General features: G+C 48.2%; 1 long non-coding RNA gene across 1 annotated transcript; it reads left to right on the top strand.

Annotated features, from left to right (window-relative positions):
- Nucleotides 1-6,128: 6,128 nt before the first annotated feature.
- LOC106726163 lies at nucleotides 6,129-6,861 on the top strand. Its single transcript, XR_001362194.1, has 2 exons — nucleotides 6,129-6,292; nucleotides 6,622-6,861. It is a non-coding gene; the product is annotated as an uncharacterized LOC106726163 (long non-coding RNA).
- Nucleotides 6,862-10,353: the final 3,492 nt, after the last annotated feature.

The raw sequence follows: 10,353 nt of genomic DNA, 5'->3' as shown, positions 1-10,353 counted from the left end.
GACTCGGTTTGGCTCAGAGAGCTCCGCCCCCCCTGTAAGCCCCGCCCCCGGGCGCTCAACCTGTCGGAGCCTCTTCCCTTCCCTGCGTCCTCTGCTCTTTTGGGGCCCTTTTTTTTTTTTTTGGTCTTTTCAATCGGAGTTTTCAAGGCCACGCTCTTGTCTTTCTCCTGGTAGCTGAAGGCGGGAGGGCAGGGACCCTTCTGATTCCTTTGTTTGGGATCTGGCTTCCCACGTCTAGCCTTTCTGGTTCCGCCCACTATTTCCCCCCGGGGACTTCGCGGAAGCCCGGGACACAGAACCCTCATCCCTCCCTTCTCTCTACTCTCCACAGAGCAGCCCCTGCCGCCAGGCAGAAGTCGGTTCACATCCTGACTCCTCCCTTTAGTAGCTGGATGCCCTTTGGCACGCAACCCCCTCTAAACTTCAGTTTCCTCTTCTGCAAAAACGGGGATACCGATAGGAACCTCCCTCAAAGGGTTGTTGGTTGCACAACTGAGATTGTTTGTGTTAAGGACCCAGCATAGTGCCTGGAATGGAGTGAGGTTAGTGATTAGCATTATTTTTCTCCCTAGAGTCATATCATTAAAGGAAGGTGTGTGGGAGGCTCCCTAAAATTAGTAGCTTGTAGGGTAGGCCTGGGTCCTTGGCAGTGTGAGTAGGATTAGGGGCCCAGAGAATGGAAGGTTGGGCCCTGACTCGGGATTATGGTGCAGGAGCCTTGAAGTACACGCCAGCCAAGGCCCAGCATATCTCTCCCCTGCATCACTCCACACCGCCTTCACGCCTCCGGTCTCACTGCCACAGCTCAGCCTCATCTGCAGAGGTTTGATCTTATCACCGCCCTGTGTAAAACCCTTCATTGGCTCCTTATTGCCCTCAGGATAAATCAAGTCCGGATTCCTTAACATGGCATTCAAAGTCCTTCATAATTTATCAGCCCCTGCTTGCCTCTTTGGTCACCACGTCCTTCCACTGTTCAATTTGAGTTTTATGTTCTGGCAACCGAACTGCTTGTGATTCTCCACGCATGTCTTGCTTCCTTGCCTTTGCCTCTGCTGTTTCCTGCGTCTGGAATGCCCTTTCCCCTCTGCTGCCCCACACTGCTCCCTCGCTTGTCCGGCTCATCATTTGAGGCTTAGCTCAGATGTTGCTTCCTTCAGGGGAGACTTCCCAGACCCCTCCCATAGCATCTTGTGTTCCTTGGTTGGGGTCTAAGAGAGGAGGGCAGCCGCTGGGCTCCCACAGAACAAATGGCTCTAGACCAGCTGTGTTTCCCTAGAGCTGGGCTCAGGGAAACCTGATCTGTTGGCTTAGGGCTCTTGGGCTAATAGATGTAAACGTGCTTTTGGAAAGTTTTGGCATCAGGGGGAGATGAAGCCAGGTAATAACTCTTGTCCTTGGAGAGCCTTCAGCTGCAAAGGGCTGGAGCTGCCTTCTGCATGGCCAGGAAGGCAGAAGTTCTCTCTCAGCCCCGGTGGCAGCCTGGTGGTCTTGGTTAGTATTTCAGATCTACCTCTTACTGGGTCAATGGCTTGGCAAGTTGTTGAGCCTCTCCGAGCCTCAGGTTTCTCCACTGTAAAATGGTAATAATAATAATGCCTACTCCCGGGATTGTGAGGGTTAACAAGATAGTGACTGGATGTGTGTGCCTGGCACGTTGTTGGTGTATTTTCTCTGCTTGTGGCTCCCCTCACTGCTTGAGGAGACTGGGTCCTAGAATTGAAAGAAATCTCGGGGCCATTTTGTTCTGCATCCTTCTGCTAGCGTGAGGGCATTCTGTTGCTACCGGACCCTTCGCTGACAGCGTTCTCCCAAACATCCTGGCCTGTGGGAGGCAATGGGGATTGTTAGAAAGCCCTTCCCTTTCTTGACCCACAATAGGCCTTCCTGCCATTTCCTCTTTCAGTTCAGCATTTTCTGTGTCCTGGCCGTGTGTTAGTTGCTGGTGCCTCAGAAGTGACTCATACACAGACTCCCTTTAGGGAGCTGTGGTTTCGGGAAGGGGTGAGGTTTATAAAGAGCTGGTTTCACAGTGATGTAACTGGAAGGCTAGAGGGTCGTGGTGGCTCAACACTAATTTCTCTTCCTCTCTCAAGAGGACAGCTTCATGCCTTCCTCAAATTTCTTCTCCAAGAGAAATGCCTCCAGGGCCTTCCGCTGTCCCTTCTCTGATGTGGTTCTAACAACCTCCTTCTTGCTCCTCTGGACTGGCTTTAGTTCATCGTGCCTTTCTCTCAAAGTGCATACCCTGGAGCTGAGCTGGAGGTTGTAGGAATTCTCAGAAGGAGGAAACAGCACTGTGATCCCCTGAATCCATTTGCTTCCCATCTGCAGAGAGCTCCCCTCCAGGCTGACATGGCTTCACACAGGGACAGTCTTTGGGGACCCCAGAGCTTGTCCTCCAAATTTTGCATTTACTGTTTAATGGTGGAGAAGTGTGTGGGACAGTCATATTTGGTTTCTGGAATTGCTTTCCCCGTATATTTGAACATCAAACCGCAGAGCCCAGCACTGCAGTGAGTTGACAGAGAGGTGAGCAGCTGCTGCTGGCACGTCAGTTAGCGGGAAGGCAGCTGCAAACCCGGGGTCATTCAGAGCCCAGGCTGGGCGGGCTGGCGCAGATCCCTCCTGGGAATCCCACCACGAGTGTACGTGCCTGCCCATGCCGAGGGGCGTCTGTCTGGTCCTTCACTGAGCCGTTCCCTTGACCTGGAATCTCTCACAACCCACCCACTCTTCTTCTCTGACCGGTGATCCCCTGCACCTCCTAATACCCTGCTTTCATCTCATTTCCTTGGGGAAATACCTTGTCCCAGGTTATCCCAGATTTCAACTCAGGAGCCCCACTCCTGAGCTTTTGCATCAGCTTTCAGTTGCCATTAGGAAATGTTGCTTGAATACAGTTCCATTTCTAGGAAACAATTAAGGACATGCACAAAGAAAGAGGTGTCCAGTAAAGTATTTTTATAATAGCAGAAAAACTGGAAACAACATCATGTCTAATAATGGGAGATTGGTCACCATAAATTATGAAATATTCTATAGCTGCTCTGCAGCCACTAAAAAGAATGGGGTAGAAATATATAAACTGACAGGGAGAGATGTTCACAATACAATATATTGCTAAATCGAAGAAAGCAGATTACAAAACAGTATGATTCCAATTTTATTAGATATTCATTTCTCCTTTTCTACAGTGAGCATGCTTTCCTCCTGAAGTAATAATAATAATTTTGATTTATTGAGCTCTCTCTCTATGCCAGGTACCATGCTAAGCCCTTTATAGTCATTATCTTACTTCATCCTTTGTATTATTATCCCCATTTCACAGATAAGGAAATGAAAGCTTAGAGAACTTGCTCAAGATCTCCTTCCTAGTTATTAGTGGCAGAGCCAGAGATTTGAACCCAGTTATTGTTTTACATACTATGTACCCTTAGGTACTATGCTACTCTCCTATGCTGTTATTTCAAAAAGTAAAAAAAAAAAGTAAATTTAAAATAAAGTAATTTGGTTTAAATATAGGAACTCTAAGACTCTAGAAAATATTTCTGGGCAGTAGACAATTTGGGTATCCTTTTATTCTTCACATTTAAAAAAGAAAACAGAGGTTCTTTGTGTTTTGAGTCTGGCTTACAGATAAAAAGCACATGTTGTGCCACAACTCTTATGTCTTGTCAGCCCTTTCCTTTGTCATCGCCGTATGCCCCTGGGGTGTGCACAATCTAATTTATGCTTCAGCTTTATGACTTGAACTGTTGTACAATATAGGTATCTGTAATTCCTGTATTATTGGTGTCAGTGTTGTTTTGTTGAGAAATTCTAGAGGACAGGGAGCCCGTGAGATTAAATTGTTTTGTGTGGTGCTCAGAAAGTGCCAGGGTTGAAGGAAATACTTCTGCCAGGCTTGATCTCTGTGACTTCTCAACTGCTTTGGCTTTCTGAAACACCCTCCCCCCATTTTAAAAAATAAAATTTTAACTCTTATTGCAAAAGTGATACATACTGATTTTAGAAAATGGGTAAAAAATACCATGAAAAAACAGTTGCCTCTAGTCCCAGAAATAATTGCTATTAATCTTTGATGTATTTTTCTGTGCATATATGCATATATACAAATATAAATATATGTGTATTCTGTTGTTTATACTGCTTTTCAACTTGCTTTTCCATATTGTATTACTTTTACTTTTTAAAATAATAGCATTATTGAGGTATAATTCATGTACCATTAAAATTTACCCTTTTAATATGTACAATTCATTGGCTTTCACAGAATTGTGCAACCATCATCATTGTCTTAATTCCAGAACATTTTCAGCACCTCAACAAGAAACCCTGTACCCATTAATACTCCCTCATTCCCCCCTCCCTTTAGCTGCTAGCAACTGCTGATCTACTTTCTGTCAATGGATTTGCCTGTTCCGGACACTTCATATAAATGGAATCATACAATATATGGTCTTGTGGCTGGCTTCTTTCACTTAGCATTTGATTTCAAAGTTCATCCATGTTATAGCATGTATCAATACTTCATTCCTGTTAGGACCAAATAGTATTTCATTGTATGGATATCACATTTTGTTTATCCACTGATAGGTGATAGACATTTGAATTACTTCCCTTTTTGGCTATCCTATCTAATAAAAGAGTAATATGCAAATTGACCATCACTCCAACACACAAGATGGCCACCCCCATGTAGACACAAGATGGCCGGCAGGGGAGGGCAGTTGGGGAGGGACCAGGCTGGCAGGGGAGGGCAGTTGGGGGGGACCAGGCTGGCAGGTTAGCAGTTAGGGGGTGATCAGGCAGGCAGGCAGGCGAGCAGTTGGGAGCCAGCAGTCCCGGATTGTGAGAGGGATGTCCGGCTGCCTGTTTAGGCCTGATCCCACCAGGCAGTTGGATATCCCTCGAGCGGTCCCAGATTTGAGAGGATGCAGGCTGGGCTGAGGGACACACAGCCCCCCCCCCCCTCCGTGCATGAATTTCGTGCACCAGGCCTCTAGTTATGAATAATGCTGTTATGAACATTTGTGAACATTTTTGTCTAGGAGTGGAAATGCTGGGTCATACGGTAACTCTATGTTTAATTTTTTGAGAAACTACCAAACTTTTTTCAAAGTGGCTGCACCTTTTTACATTCTCACCAGCAGTCTCTGAGGGTCCTGATCTCTTCACATCCTCACCAGCCCTTTTACTATCTGACTTTTTAAATTTTTATTAATCCTCACCCAAGGGATGAGGATATTTTTTCCATTGATCCTTAGAGAGAGTAGAAGGGGTAGAGAGAGAGAGAAACATCAATGTGAGAAACATATTGATTGGTTGCCTCCCACACACGTTCCAACTGGGGGTGAGGATCAAATCTGCAACCCAGGTATATGCCCTTAACTGGGGATCAAACCTGAGACCCTTCGGTGAGCAGGCCAACGCTCTAACCATCAAGCAACACTGGCCAGGGCACTATCTGACTTTTTGATTATAGCCATCCTGGCGGGTATAAGATGGCATCTCATTGTGGTTTTGATTTTCATTTTTCTAATGCTTATGACGTTGAGCATCTTTTCATGTGCTATTGGCCTTTCATATGTCTTTGGAGGAGTGTTTCTTCAAGGCCTTTGTCCATTTTAAAATTGGGTTATTTGTCTTTTTATTGTTGAATTGTTAAGAGGTTTTAATATATCCTGGATACAAGCCCCTTGTCAGATACATGATTTGCAAATATTTTCTCCCATTCTGCGGATTTTGTTGTTGTTAATTCTCACCCGAGGATATTTTCCCATTGATTTTAGAGAGAGTGGAAGGGAGGAGGAGAGACACAGAGAGAGAAACATCTCACATCGATGGGTTGCCTCCCACACAGGGATCCAGCCGGCAACCAAAGTACGTGTCCCTGGCTGGAATCGAACCAGGGACCCTTCAGTCCGTGGGTCGACGCTCTATTCACTGAGCCAAACTGGCTAAGGTTTTTTTTCACTTTTTGATGGTGTCGTTTGAAATACCAAAGTTCAATTTTGATGAAGTCCCAATTTATCTACTTTTTCTTTTATTCTTTATACTTTTGCTCATGTCTAAGAAACCGTTACCTTATCCAAGGTCACAAAGATGTGCTCCTATATCTATATTTTTTTAACTAAAAGAGTTGACAATTTTATTTTCACATTTCACAATACAAATGAGAATTGCTTCTTTTGGTCCCATACTCCCCTCTCTTAGATAGGGGTGCCTTTTCCTTATCTGATGTTAGAAAACACCCAGAGTCACCACGATCTCTCGTGAAGTAGAACAAGTAAGAGAAACGGATAGAAAGAGGCTCCCTCGCTCCTTATCTGTCTGGTCGAGTCATTCCGGGCCGAGCGGGCGCCATCAAGGGATGGGTGGGAGGTCTCATCCTTGGGGGCCCATGTGGGGTGCTGGCATCATACGAGGGCGGGGTGGACCGGAAGGCTGTGGGGAGGTGGGAACATCACCCCTGCAGGAGGAGGAGCAGGGTGGAGTAGGAGGTGTCTAGCTTCCCTTGCTGAAATGCTGCGGTTGTTTTGTCAGTCAGGCTCTGAGCCTGCTCTTCCATCCACTTCTGAGAGGTTTTCACACTCTCTTTGTTTCCGACCACGGCAGGGTCTTTCTCCCAGATGGACAGTCGTGAGTGAGGTATGTGTCGCAGGAGTCACAATAGAACATAAGCTTGATGTTCTGCAGGCCCTTGGCCACTCCGTGACTGTGTCCCCGGAAATGACGCACACAGCCAGCCAGTGCCAACCGACTCCTATATTTTATCCTGTGTTTAATCTCTTACATTTTGTGTCTGTGATCTGCTTAAATATTTCCATGAAACATTAAATATTTCCATGAAACATTTTTCTTTCTTAGAAGTGGAATTACTAAGTCAAATATTGTATGTTTTTAAGACTTTTGATACTTTTGTTCCAAAATTGTCGTGACTCTCTTCTCCCTGTCATTTCCCTCCCCGTCCTACCTGTCTCCCCTGCTCTGGTTGGGGTCTTTGCCATCTCTTGCCTTGTGTAATACAGTAGTCTCCCGCCTGTTCCTAATGGGCACTTTCCGGGCAGCGATGAGTGCCGTGGCTGGTGATGGTGGGTGCTGTGACTGCAGAGGAGGCCCTCGAACCCCGTCTGCTGATTGGGGATGGGGGTGAGAAGGGGTGGGGAGGGCATTAAGGGGGCTTCCTGGAAGTGAACAGTGAGCTGACTCAGAAGGTGGAGTGGGCATTAGCAAAGCATAAACACGGAGCATCAGCATCAGCCGGGGAGTAGGCGCTTGTGAGGTCCTGGAGGTGGAGGCATTGTGGCGCGGCGGTCCAGGGATGGACGCGGCTCTGCCACTTCCTGGCGGCATGTTCTTGCAGGGGGACTTATTACCCTCTCTGTGCTTCAGTTTTCTCACCTGTAAAAGGGAGGCAATAGCTCACAGTAGTAGCTAACTCCTGGGATGGTTGCAGGACCAAATGAGGCAGCAAATGTTGAGGTTCTGGCTGGTGTGACCAGTCCCCTGAGGAGGAACAGGTGGAGTAGGTCAGTGTTGGACCTGTTGATGTACAGAGGCAGCTGCGTGTACAGGTTTGGAGCTGAGCCATATAAATTGGTTAAGATGGGGCCTTGGGGTTTGGCTGAGAAAGTGGTTGTAAGCTGGTCTCTAGGCCACTTGGGTTTGGGTTCCAGCTTCACTGCTTAGTTGTGTAATTTTGAGCAGGTTATTTACTATCTCCATGGCTTAGTTTTTCATCTGTAAAATGAGAATAATAACAGTTTCTTGTTCATAGAATTGTTGTGAAGACAAAGTGAGTTGATAGGTAAAGTGCTTAGAATACTGCCTGACACATAATGCTCTTTTTGCTGTTATTGTTTTTCTCTGTAATGGGAAAGAGCGGGAGGGTAGGCGCTGGAAGGAAATGTGGACTTCAGAGAGTTTTATGGTTTAGGAACAAGGTGGGCCATGGTAAGCCTTGGAGTATATGCAGGAGGCTGAGCCAGTGCCTGTCTTCAGGGCCTGAGGGGAGTGGCTGGAGATGTCAGCAGGGGGAGGGGAGAGGAACAGGGGCTTTCACAAGAGTGTAGGAATCATGATCCCGATGTGGCCATAAATAACAGTAGCCGTCGTCGTTACTTTTATGGCTGGAAAGGGCCGTGGGTAACAAGGAGAATGCCAGCTCTTCCTCCTTGGATCCATCCTTCACTTCCCAGCCGCGTGTGCCTTCAGCACAAGTGCCTGAATGTGCCAGCTACAGTGCTGGGCGCTGGGGGTGTGGTGCTGAACACGACATACCCAGTTCCTGCCTTCACGGAGCCTGCTGGCTAAGACATTAAACAAATAATTGTGCAAGTCGTGAATCAGTACAGATTGGATCATGCCGTTCCCCAGTTCCGGAATCTTCACTCGTTCTCTACTGCTGTGGAATAAAATCCGGGCTCCTCAGCATGGTGTGAAGGCCCTGCAGGATTGGGGCCAGTCCCACTCTCGGCAGCTCTCCTGACCGTTGGTGCTGCTCCCTCACCGAGGAGCTCGCCCCCAGGACTGCTTGCTGTGCCCAGGCCAACTGTAACGTCTCCATAGCTCCTGCCCCTGCCCGCTCTGTACCTGGCATGCTCCCGCTAGTCCTTCAAGGCCGGAACAGCAAATGCGTCTTCCTTTGGGAGGCCTTTCCTGGTCACGGTCACTCTCAGCCATGCTCCCAGAGCACCTTGGACTTTCTGGATTATAGCACTTCATGTATAGAATCAAAAGGAGCCGTGTGCCTCTAGGGGAGGAGGTCATGCCAAAGGCTCTGAGTTAAGAGTGGGCACAGGAAGTAGGGCACGGGGAGGAGAATGTGTTGGAGTGGGAGGTGCCCACAGGTGCAGAGTACCTGTGGCTCAGCGGGCAGCCTTGAATGCCTGGCAGGAGTGGAGGGACCGGTCTCCCCCCTTTAGGAACATGACAGAAAGCTTGGGCTCTGGGAGTAGGCAGTGAATTCATGGAGTTCATAAGCTGAGTTTCTTCATGGAGATGCGTATCTGGGGAAGAGCCATTCCTTCGTGAGTCGGTGAAGTGAGGGTGCCAGTACAGCCTGCAGTGGGAGCAAATGGAGTTAGAAATCCAGCCATTGGAGAAGGGGCAAGTCCGAGGCCCAGCAGAAGCTGTCTGAGCCTTCCCCTACTGGGAATGCGCCATCACTGCTGGTTGGGTGGCCTTAACTTTGGGCGGCTGCCAGGGCATGTGACTTCCCTTGCCTGCCTTCTCTATTTGAGATAAATTCCAAAGCCCTTCGCTGGTGTCCTGGTGGAGACCCATGGAGGGGACCCTCTAGGCTGGGGAGGGGAGCCGATGCTCAGAAGCTCACAGAAGTAAGGGAGCCTCCCTGAGATGGGTCTCAGGAACCCAGCTGCTGGGTCTCGGAGATTCAAAGGCAGATCCGAACCAGAGCTGCTCTGGCAGAGGTCGGGGGGACACCAAGCCCAGTAAGGAGTGAGAATATTTAGAGTGGCCCGAGTTAGAGCTGTGGGAGGGCTGGCAGGCGTCAGCAAGGGACCGAGGCGCTGGCAGCTCCCGCTGCAGGCTGAGTTGCAGCCCAGCCCGGGATCCCCGTGGGTGCAGGCAGTTAATCTCCGAAGGCTGGAGTCACCACTGCTGGAGAGCAGGAACATTGAACTTTTCAATCACATTAATTTCCACAGGAAATTGTTGTCTTCCTTTTGTCCAAAGGTTAGTGATTTATATTTACCATCCTCTTAACTAGCCTTGAAATTTACTGTTGCCAGGTCACCACTGGCCTCCATAAATCTCAGGGTGGCAGCTGAACATAGCCAAGTGGCTTGATCCTTGGAAGGGCACAGCCCCGTCCTTGCGGGAGGGCAGATAACTAGCAGTCCCTGCACAGAATCCCCCTGAGGAGGTGGCACTCCCTTGGCAGGGGAAACGAGATGGGTTCTGACTAACAAGGCAGCAGGGAGGCCTCTACAGTAGCAGATACAGAGCAGACAGCTGGCTTGTGCCTCACACATCACTCACTGGAGGAGGCATGCTTCTAGTTATGGACAGAGCTGGTGGATGGGGAGCAGGGGCCTGTGTGACCTTAGGCAAGTCACCTAACCACTCTGTGCCTCAATTTGCATCTGTAATAATATTCCTCTTAGTGTTGTTATGAGGTTAAACCTCATTAAATATCAGCTAATATTCTCTGGCAAGACAGGGAGGTAGTTTGGAATGGGCCTCAGAGTCGGTCTGCTTACACTGTGCCACCATTTCTCTTTTTAAGACCCTCTTCTTCCATCTGTTTGTGCAATTAGGACAGGGGCTGCTAAACTTTTTCTGTAAAGAGCCAACAAATATTTTATGCTCTGTGAACCGTAGGGT

Source organism: Myotis brandtii, unplaced genomic scaffold (assembly GCF_000412655.1).
Source record: "Myotis brandtii unplaced genomic scaffold, ASM41265v1 scaffold235, whole genome shotgun sequence".
In the NCBI taxonomy this organism is placed as follows: domain Eukaryota; kingdom Metazoa; phylum Chordata; class Mammalia; order Chiroptera; family Vespertilionidae; genus Myotis; species Myotis brandtii.
The sequence above is the reverse complement of the archived record's forward strand: the minus strand, read 5'-3'. Positions and strand labels throughout refer to the sequence as shown.